Here is a 17,292-nt window from a genome sequence, read left to right on the forward strand (position 1 = left end):
ATGGTAGTTCTGCCCGATGTTTGGTTCCTGAGAGGAGACTAGTGCCCTGATAGCAGAATGAAGAATTTTGAGGTGGCAAACATGGATCTTGGTCTGCATCTCTGTGCTGACTTTACTTCAGCAAGTTTTCAGTACAAGTATGAGCAAAAAATCAATCCCAATGATGAAGCCTAACTGCTCAGAATTAAAAAGGGTAGAGGGGAAAAGGGAAAAGAGGAATAATTTTTGATATGATGAAAAAAAAGTATCTGGAACTCATGTTTTGTTAGATTTTTAAAAGTGACACATCAGGATATTTGGCAAACACAGTATTCCTAGGTCAGATTGTCTTATGTGATAACCTTGGGCTTCAAAGGCTCAGTAAGTCATAAGGGATTTTCACCCCAGAAATTGTAACACTGAACATGTGTAAACCTTGAAGCTGAAATTGGTTTGAACTATTTTAAGAGCTTTTAAAAGGCTGGCATATTAAGTTATATATCAATCTGTCCCCCATTGGTTATTATCTTAACAGCTACTCTAAGTGTAGCCTATCAGTTTTAAATATAGAAACAGCAGTAAATAGTGCATTATGATATCCCAGATGGAACACTTAAAATAAATTGAAATATCCATATATTTGAGAGTTTTCTACAGCACCACTATTATGTCATCATTTTCTGTAGGTAGTGTAACAATCTCTTATCCCTACAGCATTAAAAAGTTTGAAGGCATGGATGAGTGGAGAACTGATGGCAACAAAATTCTCAGCAAGACCTTTTGGCTGCAGAAAATGCTTAAGGATTTGATGCAAGAGTAGAAGCAAGGCAGGAGTGTACCAGGCTCTGGGTTCTCTTCTGGGTTCTCTCTACTCATGCCAGCTGTTGGAAATCTCTTCGGGGCCATAGCATTGTGAACCACCTATTGCTGACTTGCAGCATGCAGTGTCTTGAGGTATGTCTGCTCTAGAAGGGAAATAACTACATTACATGGAATTAGGGAGAAGGGCAGCTCTAGTCACCCATATTTCTGATGGAGAAAATATCCTGAATTCAACTGAAGCTTGCACAGCCTTCCCGTCACAGAGCATAACTGATATGCTTTGTAAAGCTGAAAGGGAAGTGAAATGACTACAGTTTTTTTCTTCTGCTTAAACTTAGCTGCACTGGGGTATAGTAGCTTGTTTTTGAGGGACTGGGGCTTGATGTGTGGTGGTATAAGTCACAGCTGAGCTGAGAGACTGAACTGCCGAGCCCTGCATGTGATACCTGTCCTAATTAGCACATGGGTTAGTATTGCACCAATAACCACCCACAAGTCTCTGCAAATCTACTTTTTTTCCCCACTTGCATTGCTTAGGATGTTGATGCTCATCTCATTGCACAGACAGGAAATTCAGCTGCTGGCTTAACTGGGCTCCAGAGGCCCAGTAGTGCAGTAACTTTAGAAACACAGAAGGCAAATTATCATGTCTCTTTGCACATGTGTGCTTGCTCACTGATTCACTGAATAGGTCAACTTAACTTTTCCATAAAAATATAAAAATACATCCCAACTTACATCCTAGGGCAAAGTGAGGAAGACAGGACAAATGCCAGAAGGTAAACCATGATGGTGCTAAGTTGTGCAAGGAGCCTTGTCTGTCACTGCTGGTCTTTCTGGAAGTTTTTTTTCACTTTAGAGCTATAGGAGGCTCTTGGAAGATGCTTGGGAAAGATATTTAGCAGGCCCAGGAAATATTGCTTTTATTGCATGAAAATACAAATTACTTGCTATCTACTTCCTACACTGGGACATTGTGGTTCCTTTTCAAGTTAGATACAGGCAGCATATTTAACATGCAAGCTGTAGCGCTATACAAGTGATAAGTATTTGCTACACTTGTTCCTGCCTTTAAACTCCAGACTCTTGGGCTCCAGGAGGTGCTACAGTTGGAGGATGACAAAAGACCAGTTGCTGATACTCCTTTTGCTTAATCAATTTGGTGTTATCCTATTGCCCAGCAGCTATCTCAGGTGTTATTAAATACACCGTGGGTAAAACTGCAGGTATTTTCTTCCAAACTGATGAGGCTAATAGACTACAGTCTGTACACCTGTAGTTTTTCTGATCTCAGTTGGCTCTATGTTAAAACTTCTGAAATTAACTAAAATAGTCATTAGACTCTAAAGGGCTCTGATCCTGTGACCAGACAAGCCTCTGTGTCCTGTTAGCCTTGTATGTAAAGCTTTCTTCTCAGTGGTTAATTCCATAACACACTCCATCACAACCCATACCAATCAAGATATCCAGAGACATGATACTTGTGTTTATCAGGCACAACACAAGGCAAATGGGTCAGCTCACATCTCTGCTGAAAATGAAGTGCCATGGAGATGGCTTATGCAGAATCTTTCGTAGCACTGCTGGTTAGCACCAGGTACCTGTTCTGCTACTGCATCTCAACAGAGCCCAGGGATCTTCAGCTCACTGGTGAAATCTTTTTAACCATGAGTGCACTTGCCCACGTTCCACTTTTATTCTAGAGAACATGATACTTATAAATAAGAGGTTATGTGTAAGCTATCAAGACAAAAGTAATGCTATGAAAAATAACTATCAAAAATGAAAATTGCTGTTTCCAATAAAATTTACACTTATTGCCACCAGCGTGAACTGCTGAAAACAATTACCTACACATTGCTCCGTATGTGAGGGAAGAAGCACATTACAGGATGCCAACATCCACATGACTCGGTATCTGTAGCAAGAGTCTCTATAGGAGCAACTCAGTGACTTAAGGCTGAAAAACCTCTGACATATTAGTTCCTCTCACTGGTAGGTGTTACTGTGACAATATATCAATCTTTTTAAAGTAATGCATTACCATTAACAGATCCATGGGCTGCTTTTATACTCCCATCATCATATCTGTGGCCTTCAAAGTTACAGCTGATGGACCTTCTGTCAAGACCCAGATATTTAATCAATGTGACAGCATCCTACATTTTTTGAACCCCAAAGGCCTTGGAAAAGTTTAATGCAGCTTCCAGGTAAAGTTCAATCCACATGGCTGAGTCCCCTGAAGTATTTTCTGCAGAGAACTCCCCTCCTCCACATTTTAACATACCCAATGTCCTTTACATTTGAAGAAAATGAAAGGCTAAGTTAGAAGGCCAGATATTATTGTAATAGAAATGTGTGCTTTACAGAGCTCTGCCTCCCACTAAGACGTTGGGTGCAAGACCTGTAGTTAAACCCTTACACTTGGAAGAACCAGTTAGGACTTTTGACAACAATAACAAGTTTCTCCCTATCACAATAACCTACTGCTACATTCATGTGTGTGAGAATTTGTAGATTAGAATACAAGGAGGAATATATTTTAAGGAAAGGAAAACATGTGCTAATATTTGATGGGTGCAGAACAGTTTTATTAATAAAGAAGCATCCTGTTGTTGATGTCAGTTGCAATGTCCATGCACTGACACAATTCCATCAGAGATCTCAAGTTATTCAACACCTCTATAACTGTAATCAACAAATTATGCTAGGGAAGTAGGATTACTTGAGAAAGCCACTGTGGACCTGTAAGCCTCTCCGTTTCCCCCAGCTCTAGCTCCTGACCTCACAATCTTGCTTCACCAGGATAAAATTATTTCCTGTCTCTCTTTGTATGTACACATTCACACAAGATCAGAATCTGGCCCACAATTCTTTTGTTCACAGCACTTGCCAATGAGTACCAACTATATGCAACATAAATAAATCCTAGTCACATTCTTATATGAGTTTCCTTTAGAAAGGAATGTTCCAGAATTCTAATGGCTGCATTTTCTTTGTCTCTTGGAGTTTTGCCTTTTACATGCAACATTATTAGACACACTCATTGCCTGACTTAAACAAATAATACTGTCCATAATTATAGCATAAATCAGTTCACTTATGGTCGAGCTAAAATGCTATGTATCAGATATGTCAATGTGATCTGTATAATAACAAAAATTTAAACAATGAAAAATAACTGTCAAACATGAAAATCCATTCATGCTAGTCATTAGATTTTAACTATGCTCTAGGGTTGTTAATGTGGAGATGGGGAAGGCACTTCGGCTGACCATGCCTAATGCTGCAAGCATGCAGCAGAATCAAATTCTTTATTTTCTCAGTACTCAATAAAGAAAACAGAGGGATTGCCTATTAAATTATAACACCTTTGATGAACAGATTTCTTAGTTCCTAGTCCCTCACTATTGCTTCTATCCAGAAATTTGTACCACAGGTACTACATTGCATAAATAAGCTGACCTGTCAGGTTTTTGGCAATTTATGGGGCCGGTCAGCCTGTACATTTGTGCAGTTTTTTGTTGCAATGAGATGTAATGGCTTTTCAGCGCACCATAAGCACAGTTGTGACCACAGGCTCACTAGTGTCATTTTGTGTGCAGTAATGAAGCCTGACGAGTGGTCTCCTGCTTGCAGATAGCCGGCTGTTGTCCTAAAAATGCAAACCATTGCCTCAGGCCATGGAATCAGGAACAGGCAAAGGACAGTGGCACAGGCACGGCTCCCCACTGCTCACCCTCCCTTTAGCACACTGTACTTGGATGCAGTAGAATAGTCTTTACCCTTGTACATAAGGACACAATGAGAGAAAGTGATAAAAGCAATTGTATGAGGCCATGTTGGAAATCAGGTTTTGTGAAGTTGAGCCGAGGTTTAGGAGAAAAAAAAATCCATTGCCAATACATTTTCCTCTATGTACAGGTAGTCCTTTGAGCAAAAGTGCTGATCTTCATCACTGTTTCCCTTCCACTTCTTTTCTAAATATTTGTGCAGATATGTGGATGCGTGCTTATTCGTATTTATTTATATTTTGAGAATATGTACTTACTCCTACACTAGCACACACATAAACATGTATACATATATACAGAGAGACAGAGCTAGCAGGCACAGCAAATCACGGGAACAAGCCTCGCTGCTTTTTTTCACAGCTCATCAATATTCCACCACCCAGGAAGGCCAGGCATGCATGGGGGTTCACACTTCCCACAGCACAGCCAGCCCCATCCCACATCCCCCTCCTCAATTCCTCACCCGAGGGTCGCCAAGAGAGCCACTCTGAGCTGGGTAGCACACTGCTGGGAGATTGCTTGCTTTCTGGGGGAAAAATAAGTCTATCCTGAGTCAAATAGCAATTAGGCCTCATCCTGGAATTGTGTGATTTGTGATTTAATTAAGCCCCTTTCCATACACCAGCCATCATGGAGCAGCCTGGGCCTCGCGACGGGGGACTATCTAAATCCTGAAACCTAGAGGGTGGTTTGTTCTTCAGGAGGATGGGAGCTGCTTTTGTGGTTTCCACATGCACACCCAAGTGTTTTGTAAACAATTACAAGCAAAGGAGATGGGAGCAGAAGTTACAAATCTGTTTCAGTTATAACCTCATTGCCATATCCCTTCTCACTGTTTTATAGCTCTTTGGGAGTCATCCTTCCCTGTAAAACTTGTCACATGGTGGAAAGTGTCTTTGTAAAATGCTGTGTTAGAGGAGAACGTGGAGCCCAAGACTCTCACCCTTATCTTAGCTAAAACCTTTCCAACCTTAATCATCAAAATATTTGTCATCTCAGAGAGTGCAAAAAGCTGCAATTTACATGGTGTTTCTTGTGCAGGGGTGGGGATGGGTGGTGCATGAGGCCGAGAAGGAGGGAGGCAAGATGGGGGTGCTTACAGGTACTGTTCCTCAGCTGTTCATCATTTTTGCCTTTGAGGTGAGACCCTGGTCCTCAAATATAAAACCTAGAGTACCTGTTTTTACATTACTTCACTTCTGAAATAAGAGGGAATATTTGGTGAAGTATTAGGTGTACTGCAAACTAGCATGCTTGGTGCAAACAAGCAGTTCATCATGTTATGCATCACATAAAATGACAAAAGCAAAAGCAGCAGTTTCTACTGTCACAGGCAGTCAGTAACATGGATTATAAGCAACACATTACATTCGTCTTTATTTCTTAAATGTGTAGCTTAATACTGATATTTTTTAAATGTTAAATATAAATCAGAAAACATACAGAATGTACAGCAATGCCTTGGGAGCCTTTGCTTTCCTTTTTTTTTAAATTTCTTTAATTTCTGAAATTTTATGATAGAAACTCTGTAAAGTTAAGGTAACATTAACCCAGCCTTTGGGTATATATAATACAAAATGCTTGAACTTCTGGGACAGCAGCTATTTCTATGGATACAGTATGTTGAGCAGACATGGAACAAAGAAAACCAAAACAGTTGCTTCTCTGCTGTCAAGGAAACAAGCTGCTCTTTCTGCTTAAATATCTCTTACCAAAACTAGGAGGGAAAAATCCTCTAAAACTCAAGTTTACACTTAAAAAGCAGGAATCTGTCTTACAGGCTCAGGAATAAATGTATTTTCAGATATTTTAGTAAGGGATATTATTATGTTTGCTGTAGGTTAATCAATATATCTCTCTGAAAGCCCCTAAGGTTAAGGTTATTCTTAAAGGTAAATAGTAAACCATTTTTTGAGAACAGTAGGAGTCCAGAAGGAAAGTGAGAAAACATTCTGCAATGTTCTGGTTTTTGTGTTACATGCAGATACTTACTTAGATTAAATTCTGTTATTTGCACTCCTGTAATTCAAATTCCTTTTAAATTTTTTTCTTCTATTCAATCCATTAGGAGCTTTGTGGTTTAAAATAATGAAAAATAACCTCATATTTGTTCACAACTCAAAAATTTTAACTTCTTACTTCTTTCAGAAGTATTAAGAGGTGTACTGAATAGAATTGCTTCAGCTGATACACAGGCTAAATGAAGATGCACATATATGTTCTATATGGCACTTCCAATATACAAATGACATGGGAGACTGCAGATATTCGGAAACATGGTTAAGGTTACATGAAAGAAAGGGGTTACAGGAAAAAATGAAATTACTCAAGGCATTTTTAAAATCTTGGAGTTACCTCCTGGTGAGTGACATTCTGGTTCTGGTTGGAATAAGCTTCATCTTGAGCTCCTGCACTTCAGTGAAGGACATTGCAAGACTCTCAGAGAAGCACAACTCCAGAAAATAGGTCTTTTCTAAAACAGAAAAATATCTAACACATACCAGTGAAGCTTACAGTGTTTCTGGACATACAAGTAGATCCAAAATGCCCAGCTAGCTTTGAAACACAATTATAAACACAAATCCTTGTCTATTCACAGCATCATTTCTAATTTGAACCAGGGAGCACAAACGAGGTTGAAGGCAAATGGTGTATTTAGTTAAAGTTGTCTTTGTTTATGGGCTATGTAGATTTTCTCTAGCAGGTTTTGCAACACCACTGGTGTGTTTAGACATATGATGCCTGGATACAAGTACCCTGCATGCACATGTCCTTAGTAATTGGAAAGGTATACATATTCAGTACTTTGCCCACCTGGGATCAGTAATGTTCCTGAGGCCTAGAAGCTGTAAAGGAACCTGGATATGCAAAACAATCCTGTGTCTGGAGATAATATCTGCCTTGGTAGTCACTTACAGTGAAATTCTGCATATATGGCCCATTGCATACAAATGGTTAAGGTTGATTTTGAAGAACCCTGCCATTAAAATCCCTGCTCTTTATAAAAAGTGACCAGAAGTTAGCTCTTTGCCTAGCTATTCTTGCTTGCTGTATTAGCTTTGTTAGTCTTGTAGGCTGGAAATAGTTTTTAGAGTGTTTTTCTTGAGAAAAGGTTGGGAAACATTTTAAAAACACAGCCCTTAAGGAAAAAAACTGATAAATTTAAAAGGCATACTCTGAAATGTCATTAAAGATGCTACGCACAACACAACCCCACTAAAATAAAAATTACTACTAAAGACCTAGTACTCATCCATAATTAACTTTTCAGTGTCTTCTTCACAAGTGCATGAATTATAAAATTCTGTATCTTCTTATCTTTGAATTTCCTGGCTTTTCTTACTTTGTTTAGACACTATTGTAGCAGAGAAGAGGAGTGGGTTTGGGGGGAGGGAAAGGTTTGTACACTTCTGAATATTTGAGCTGTGTTTAATCATTCTCATGTGTGAAATCTCTTATTAAAAAAAATCAGTTTATCTGATACTTACTGCTATTTAGTACAGCACAGCTTGGTAGCACTAGGTACGTCTTGTTGAAAGTATGTCCATAAATATGTCCCTTGCAGCACAGAACAGCTTGTTAACTTGGCAATCCTCAGCAATTTGCTTTGAAAAGTTTGCCTCAGTTTTGATAGTCCAAATGTAGGGCAAAAACTCAGAGTAACTTTTTTAGCTAATTTTACCAATTGACACTTTCCTCGTAGTTTTAACTGCCTGTTTACTAGAATGAGAACTACGGTGCTTCTTTCTCCTTATTAAATAATCCTTTTTTTAAACATTTTATTTATACTTAATGGACTGGGACTATTGATTTTCTGTTTCTCTAACGTACAATCTAAAAAAAACCTGAGTCCATTATCTTGAAGAAATATTATTCTATTATCTCAACCACACATAAACCTGATGCCAATATTATATAGGGGATGGTATTACTATGAATTTGCAATGCTTTCAGTTGAAAGAGAATTACAAAAGCAGAAAAATGCTCTGTGTCCCTATGTCACAGACAGAATAAAAGGGGTACAGAGAGGACAAGTAAATTGTCTAGTGCCCAAAGGATACAAAGAATCAGCAGCCTTGAGAAAAAAACAGATTTGTGCATGCCTGGTGCTGTAAAAAATTTCTGCACTCCTTTTTTTTGTTTTAGTAACACTTTCAGCTAGCTTTGTTGGATATCTTCTTTAATGGGAGAATGGAAGTAGGACGCCTACACTACTTCTATACCAAATACATTAGGTTGGCTTGTGGGAGAAACCCTGAAGTGAAAACTCGTGAGTCTGTGTTCTAATTTAACCACATGAGGACTGTGATTGGAGATACTTCAAAGTGGGTTACAATGGTTAACTAAGTGAAAGATAATATCCCTTTGCCATTACTGTCTAGTAGGTCTCATTACTCCTCTGGGCATGCTCCTTAGAATAAATTAAAAGGATCCACTGAGAACCATTTTGCTTTAGGGTTTTTTTTCTAATGATTGCCAAGAGCCATTTGCTAGAATAGTACAGAATGTTTACAGATGCCTTAGGAAGAAAACAGCAGAATGTGGAACTAATTGTGTTTATTCAAGATAATTATGAAACACAAATGACCATTACTTACAACAAATCCCCTGACAGCTAGAGGTTGACTCATGGGGCCAGGATCAAACCCAGTAAAGAAAGGCCTTAATGTTAAGTTGTACTGTCCATATGGACAACACTAACTATTCCAGTTATTGCTCAACCCTCTGTGCTCTTATATCCAACTAGTGTTCAGTACAGAATAGCCACAGCTGCTAACACTGAAGAGGAAAGGCACATGGGAATGATGAGTACCTCAGAAGGAAGATCCTCCTGGGGTGAGAAGTTCTGAGAAATGCAACCACAGAACCTCTCTGGCCATTAAAGCCGAAGGTCATAGGAAAATGAACAAGCTTTGCTGCACCAGTGATAGGCATTTAATCTCATCAGACAATGGGATGCAGAAAGCAAATCTAAATATATGGCTATTAATTCCACCATCAAGAACAATGCTATACACACTGCATTTGTGTTCATCCTGAGATGGTTTGTCAAGCCATCCCTACATATCCATGCAAAGCAGGTATGCACACTTCATCCTTGAATAAGAAGACAAGAGGAATACAGTGCAAAACAGTGTTGCAATTGCATAAAGGTGGATGGAGAAAAAAAGTAATGAAAAGTTTCATACTGAAAAAAATAAGAAAATTGCTAGATTAAAGGAATTAGGTATAATCTGATTTACCGGTTTTTTTCTTTTCCTTTTTTTTTTTAAATGGTGCACTGAAGTGTGATTTTTAATTGATCTAGGAGTTTGCTCTAGTAATATTCAAATGGATCAATATTGGAATAACAGTTTCATTTCACTTCATTATTGGTGTTGGTGTAGTTGAATTGTTTTTGCTTTGGACAAGAAAAAAAAAGGAGTTATTTAGACTATCAAAAATGTATTAACATGTGGTTCTCATATAGAGAGGTCATTTATATATTTAACAGTGTGAAAACACAATGTAGGCTGTACTGCTTTTGTTGATTTCATTTTCTGGTGACATACACAAAATCCAAAGCTCAGTAAAGTCCGAGAGAAAAAACAGCAATTTCTTTATTGACTTTGGATCTTGCTTGCCCATATGGATGAGGGCACACCTTGGTGAAAACCTGGACCTTATATCACTGTGAGTTTTGGTTCAATGGTCACTTAACATGCCATGTATGTAGCCTATGTTCAATGTTATAAATCAGCATTCAGCGTTGGTTTCAAAATTCCATGAAAAAGGATTACTGTTAGAACTCGTGCACTAACACAGAATTACTGAAGAGGGTTGAAAAACACCAACAAATACATTGTGACTGAAAAATGCCAGAAGATCAATGGGACCAGAAATGGCACACAGTTTGGATCTTAGCAGTCTGGATCCCTGTTAACTAAGTTCCCAATTTTCAATCTTGGTGATTGTTTTTCCTGGGAAAGAAAACCTCCACTTCAGTGTTTAATATGGCCAGAAGAAATTGGACCGAGATCTCAAACTAATTGTCAAAAATTTTACAAATGGTTCATCATACCTCCTGTTGTTGTTCAGTTTCAGAAAACTTCTACTGTAACATTTATGCTTTGATTTTTATTTCTCATATAATGGGCAATATAGCTATTATATTATATATATATAGCTATTATAGTTTATATATATATATAAAAGGGAAAATTATTTTAAAAGAACTTAGAAACCTCAGAATGAGCAAAAAGTTTCAGCAGGGTTTGAAAAATTTTCCATGGGTTTCCATTTAATAACTTTAAACTGTGTTTTACTTGGACTCAAACCTACTTTTTTTCATTGACTTCAGTACAGTCAGCTCAGACTGGGGGATCAGTCCCTCATAGTGACAGGACTTTTCTGTGCCTGTTACAAGGATCAGCCTGTGATGAGTTCACCAGTTTCCCAAACCACATTTTTTGCCAGAAGGAAGCCTTACCTCTCTGCTATGGGGACACTTCTTCTACTGCTGCTGTTAATGGCACAGGGTGAAAGGATATGCAAGAGAAAGAAGGGGTGAAGGAGAAGGCAAATAGCATCCTAGGGTGAGCAGTTAATACTCATGAGGGCTTCCCTGAATCGCTTGTCCAGCGCATCCGGGCAAGGAAAAAAATGGGAATTAATTTCATGGGAGCTGAAAAATAATAACAACAACAACAGCTTGTCAAGGTCCCCCAAGAAGTACATGGGATTTCTTAGCAAAGCAAAACCACAGCCTGGTGAGCTTGACCCCCAAGCTCACATTTGAGTGGATTGGATTCTCAGAGGTGGCTGCAAACACCTTCTAGTGATGCCAGTCAAATTGGAAGAACTGGATAGAAAAGGACTTTTTCCAGTCTTCCCTTCCTTGGGATGGGGGTGATCATACCCCATTAAGGGTTAATGAACTGCCTGCCCAACTTCCAGGCCCCATAACCACCCTGCTGTCCTCTCAGCCACCAGCTGATCCTTCCAACAAGCCACTGAGGTGAGAGTTCATTGGCAGCGGTGGGTGAGGTTAAAGATAATAAGAGTCTAAACATCCATAGGGAGTTCAGCTCGAGTACAAAGTCATAATTACATAAACCATTATCATTGTACGGGTGAAAAGAAATTGCTGCAAGCAGGGGTAGAAAACATTTGCAAAGACAGGCTTAAGAACCAGGGATGGAAAATATCAGACTTTCTCTAGTGGATACACCATGGCTTTAGCTAGGCTATAAAATGAGGATTGTTTGGTTATTCAAGTAGAAACCTGTTAAATGGATAACCTTGTTGCAACAAATTTTAATTTTTTTAGCAGGTCTGTTCTTTCGACAGGTACTGAGTCAAGCAGCCTCTGCTATTTTTATCAAATGTATTTTAGAGGCACAGGAAATGCCACTGAGGATTTAAACCCCCAGTAAGCTACACACAGGCAGTATTTGTAATACACTGCTTGCTGCTTTTACAAGCTGGACAAACCTCATACATTATGGGCCAAATTATGCCCTTGGATGAGTATGCCTGATTCCCACTGCTGTCAATGTGGCTGTCATAGAAATCTGTGGGAGACCAGCTTGCGCATCCAAAGAAGAAGCTGGCCTAAAATCTCTTGTGCTTATGTTCCTTGTTACTTAGATATTTCTCGTGTCTACTTGACTTACTCACTTTTTTATTGAGGCAAAATAACCACATTTAAAGATATTCTTCAAAAAATAAAATATAAAAGACCTCTAGTGCTATAATGCTTTTATTTGTGACGGTAAGCAACGGAAGTTCTTCATACAAGGCTTCCTTGAAAAGCCACTATATAAGTGGGTTTACAGAAATCTGGTGTTTCTGCATTTTTTTGGAGTTTTGGTCCGACCTGGATGATCTCTCCTACAAAGTGAGCAAACATGGTCATTTCACCACAAGTTTTACTCTGCCAATCCTCAGCTGCCTGTAAGTTGCTGCCTTCCCCAAAGAAAATGATTGAAATGAGACATTCAGGAAACATTCTACTGCCTCTGTGACACAGGATCAGCCCCCCTCTTCACTCAGGTGGCTTGTCTAGGAGTAAAGGATTGTCTGGATGAAATAATTTGTAAATATAAAATACCAGGAAAAGCCAGTTCAGGATGTAGCCCCCATGAAAATCAGATTGAACATATCCTGTGCATTCCCAGTGGGTACTACTGTGGGGAATATGGACCTGGGTGATAACAGGAAGGATAGTGCTAAGGGCCAGGTCCTCTGGAATATTCCCACTGAGCCCCCTGAATGTCACCTGGTGCCCTGGCCACCTCTCTGAGCTTCATACCAGGTTCAAGATTTACTTCTCTCTGCACGGTTGGTTTGAATTTATTCCTAGGCAGCTAGATGGAGTGGCAAATTTATACATGCATTCAGCATTGTCATAGTCATATCTTGCCTGAGGGCTTATTGATCCTTGTTACCATATTGACTTGATGCTTCTACATCTGCCAGCAATAGGTCTACACATTTTTTTTATATGAAGATTGCACATTTTCCTTCCCCTGCCCCAAATCTCCTTCCACATAGTTTCCTTTTATTAAGGTGAAACTGTTTTGATTTTTTTTTTAGTGCAGCTTTTAAAATGTGTCTGTGTTTGCTCAGGTAAAGGTTTTGCAATTGTGGTTTAGCCCCAGCCGGCAACTAAACCCCACGCAGCCACTTGCTCACCCCACTCCAGTGAGATGGGGGAGAGAATCAGAAGACTTAAAGTGAGAAAACTTGTGGGTTGAGTTTAAGACAGTTTAATAGGTAAAACAAAAGCTGCAAGCACACAAGCAAAGCAAAACAAGGAATTCATTCACCGCTTCCCAAGGGCAGGCAGGTGTTCAGTCATCCCCAGGAAGCAGGGCTTCATCAGACATAACGGTGACTCGGGAGGACAAACAACATCACTCTGAATGTCACCCACTTTCTTTTTCCCCCAGGTCTATATGCTGAGCATGACGCCATATGGGATGGAATATTCCTGTGGTCAGTTAGGATCAGCTGTCCCGGCTGTGTCCCCTCACAGCTCCTTGTGCACCCCCCACCCTGCTCACTGGTGGGTGTGGTGAGCAGCAGAAAAGGCTTTGAATGTGTGTAAGCGCTGATCAGCAACAGTGAAAACAACCCTGAATTATCAACACTGTTTCCAGCACAAATACAAAACATAGCCCCATACCAGCTACTATGAAGAAAATTAACTCTATCCCATCAAAAACCAGCACAGTAATGATGACTTTAGTGAACAGAAAGAGTAAATCAAACAGTTGGAAATTACTTAGCAACAGAATTTCCTTTCTAAATTATAAATACACAGAAACAATGTGTTGTATTTGCTTTCCAGAGCAAAAGAAGCAAAGCAAAGGTGAAGTTACCTGTTTATTTGTAATTAACTTAAGACTAGGGGAGCCCCAGCAACTTGGTCCTTGCGACTGATGTGCTTGCAACTGCAGATTTGCCACCATGGGTAATTTCTTCTTCTCACTCATATTCTTCACAGAATTTCAACTATAAAGGTCACTAACCAAAAGCAGCTGCTAAAGTGGGTCCAAAATAGTTTTTGCTTAACTTTTAGCATTTACTTAACTGATTACTAGTTACAAATGTGACACACAGCAGACATAACAGTGCTCTCAAAGAGATTAAAGGATTAGTCACTCACTAGCTTAATCAGATTAATCAGAGATTTTGAACACAAAAAATAATTCTATCCACAGAGGGGATACATGATAGCCACATGGTAGCCTAATTTGGAAGGGATACTAGGGATGGAGAGACCCAGACAAAAGAGGGTAGAAAAAATTGCTAGTTATCTCAGGGATTTTTCAATGTACTGCACTTGTAATACCACGTAGAGGCCTTATATTTTCTAGTGGAATCACAAATTCACAAAACCTAACACCAACATTACCTAGTAGCCTACACAATCCTGTAAAATGACTAATATAATGCCCTGATATAAGCTTATGATTGGTATACAGTAAGCTTATGCATGTGTTTTTCCTTACTTAATTTCATTGAAGCCTTGTTTTTAATTTGCTGGGAGAAGGTCTTTTCTTTTTTTTTTTTTTTGTCTTTTGATGTCACAGCATCCAGGGTCTGAAACACAAAGTATGGGGAGTGACTCTGTAAAATATTAAAAGCTTTGTGCCAAAATTGGAAATTTGATACAGTAAGTTAATTGAAAGTAGGGGAAAAAAAAAGGATTTGCCATCATCTGTGAGAGATGCCAAAGCTAGCATTTAAACATGGCTTTACCTGTGGAGAAATCTACTATTTTTTAAGAAAACGTGCATTTCTCTTCCCTGTTATTTGAATAAAGGGAAAAGTGGAGTGGAATCTCAGCATATTGAAGCTGAAGTTTTCCTGTAGTAGAATTACTTAACAACTGTAGTATTTCTACCAATAATTAATACGGAGAAATCATAGACAACATTGATATGAGCCCTGTTTTTACATGTAAAGAGAAAGAGAGAAGAAAAATCAATGTAAATGATGATATCTTCATCTATCACCCTCATCTTTCTTAATCCATTACTTTTCATTTTCCTGATTTTTATCCCTGTATCTGGGATAGTGACCTTAACAAGTTCCCTTAGCATTTTGGAAGGTGTCAGTCTTGTGTCTGAATCTTATCTGCCTGACATTCAATCTTCAGAAAAGAAGCACTTTTAAGAAAGAAACAAACAAATTAATCTCCATGTGCTTCAGGAAAGACACTGTAGTTGGAAGTAGGCCAGGTTTTCACTCTGAAGGATGCTCTGTGCTTGGCAAAGCCCAGAAATGTGTGTCTGCAATGGTTCTTCTGCTAAGATTTTGAAATTTAATAATTACAGTTCTTTAAAGGAGGAACTGCAACTTAGTGGGAACACAGCAGCTAACAAGGAAAAACTGTGTTACCAGGAATTAAGTGTTTGTTACGCAGAAACTGCAAAAACAAAACGGAACTTTTAGAGACAGAAACGCTCAAACTGTGCAACCTGGCAGCCCCTACCCGAGGTCATGTGTGTGGTACATGTATTAAACGAGTTGAGGTGAGGGTCTGTGCTATGTGCAGGCTGCCAAAGCTCCCCCCTCCCTCAGCAAAGAGTGACTGTAGGATCGTTCTTTGCTGAGAGGACTCAACGAATCTATTTACAGTGGCCCACACTCTGCATTTGCCATCACCTCTCCGGTGGCTGCCCTACTCCCTCACCCAACAGGCCCCAGCCCCAGCACAGCTCCCTGCAGCCCATTCCTTTCCCCAGCTCTGACAGTCAGATTTCAGCCACGCAACCCGTGGCAACCAGAATCCCATCGCTGCTCTCCGACAGGAGAAACACAGACACAAACACAAAGCTGCCTTTGGAAAAACAGCAATCGCGCGCTCAGGCTTTGCTTTAAAGAGAGAACGCGCTGAATTAAAAATGTGCCAAGAACAACCAGGATGGCATTGCTTTATTTTCACAAAGAAGTCTCTCCTAATTGCACATTAACTGTCTTTTCGCGAACAAACTTGTTTCCACCTAACGCTGACAGTCGCAGGAGCCCGAGTGTGTGTGTGTGCCGGGGGAAGGGGCGGGGGGAGCTGTTTTGTGGCAGTGTCTGTACGTCTCATGCCTGCGCTGATGGAATTATTGTTTATTTTTTTAATTTTCAGAGGTAGGTTGATGACAGCTGAAGAAGACTGTATTTGCTGAAGAGCAGCATGATGGTAGAGAGGAGCGGAGCTCCTGAGGGAGATCTAATGGTGCCTCTCCTTCCTGCACAGAGATAAAGACTTATAATAAGCGTGTATGTTCACCATCTGGCTCTGTGCATGTGGTCCTTATGGAGGCGAAAGCAGCACAATCTGTAAATGATCAGGAGCCATCGCACTCTCTCCAGAGAATCCACGATGCAATCAAGGTGACAGATGGCATGGCCGCTGCTGTGGCCTCATGGAGAAGATCAAAATCACCTTCAATAAACTCTGACTGAAATGGGCATGAACACCTCAAAAAAGTCAGTTTGTCAGTCAAACTGCGACAGCAAGCTGCATTGGGGAAACATAGCAGCCAGCTCTCTGTTTTCAATCGTTTCCGTCTGACTGAGCCTGAACTATGATCTTTCTCAAATTGTCCTTTCTGTTTAGCTGAAGCAGGCCAGCAAATTGCCAGATTCATAGCTTTATTGAAGGAAATTGAAAACATGATGTCCTCAATTCAAGGGACAAACAGCTGGCAGGTGCTTGGACACCCAAGCACATAAAATGGACCCCTAGTCTTTTGGACAAGTTTGTCCAACTTTTGTCAGAGTAAATATAGATATATAATAAAATATATATAATAAAAACACAATTTAGGCAGGGTTTATCAGGCATTAGCTTACAGCAATTATATGGCTGCAAATGAACCTTGCGGTATGTATTAAATGCTGGGTTTTCCCATTTATGCTAAAAATTCCACATCTACTGCTAATTACGGTGATTCTTGTTTCCCTGTTTTTGTATGAATATCTGACTACAGCCTTTTTACCATGACTACTTATAAAGTATAGGCATTGAGGGCCCAATCCTGCAAGGATCCCAACAGCCCTGACAAGGTGGATCAGTACCCTACAGGATCAGCCTGCCGGGGTCAGACTCTCTGCAGCGCTCTGTCCCTCCCTGGCCACCACCCACACCACCAGCAGCCCCAAATGCCCAGTTTCCTCCCTCATACAGGCAGGGCGGTACCTGCCAGGTGTT

The 17,292-nt window shown here is 39.9% G+C and overlaps 1 long non-coding RNA gene across 2 annotated transcripts in view; it reads right to left on the bottom strand.

Moving 5' to 3' along the window:
• The window catches only part of LOC113977767, a 39,629-nt gene that overhangs the window by 14,708 nt on the left and 7,629 nt on the right, over positions 1-17,292 (bottom strand). The window contains exon 1 of one of the 2 annotated variants that reach the window (XR_003537418.1): positions 11,065-11,215. The exons of the other annotated variant lie outside the window; for it this stretch is intronic. This is a non-coding gene — a long non-coding RNA (uncharacterized LOC113977767). Of the gene's footprint in view, positions 1-11,064; positions 11,216-17,292 lie in introns of those variants that run through there. 2 annotated transcript variants of the gene reach the window in all.

The sequence above is a fragment of the Neopelma chrysocephalum genome, unplaced genomic scaffold (assembly GCF_003984885.1).
Source record: "Neopelma chrysocephalum unplaced genomic scaffold, ASM398488v2 Primary Assembly neopelma1_22, whole genome shotgun sequence".
Lineage (NCBI taxonomy): Eukaryota > Metazoa > Chordata > Aves > Passeriformes > Pipridae > Neopelma > Neopelma chrysocephalum.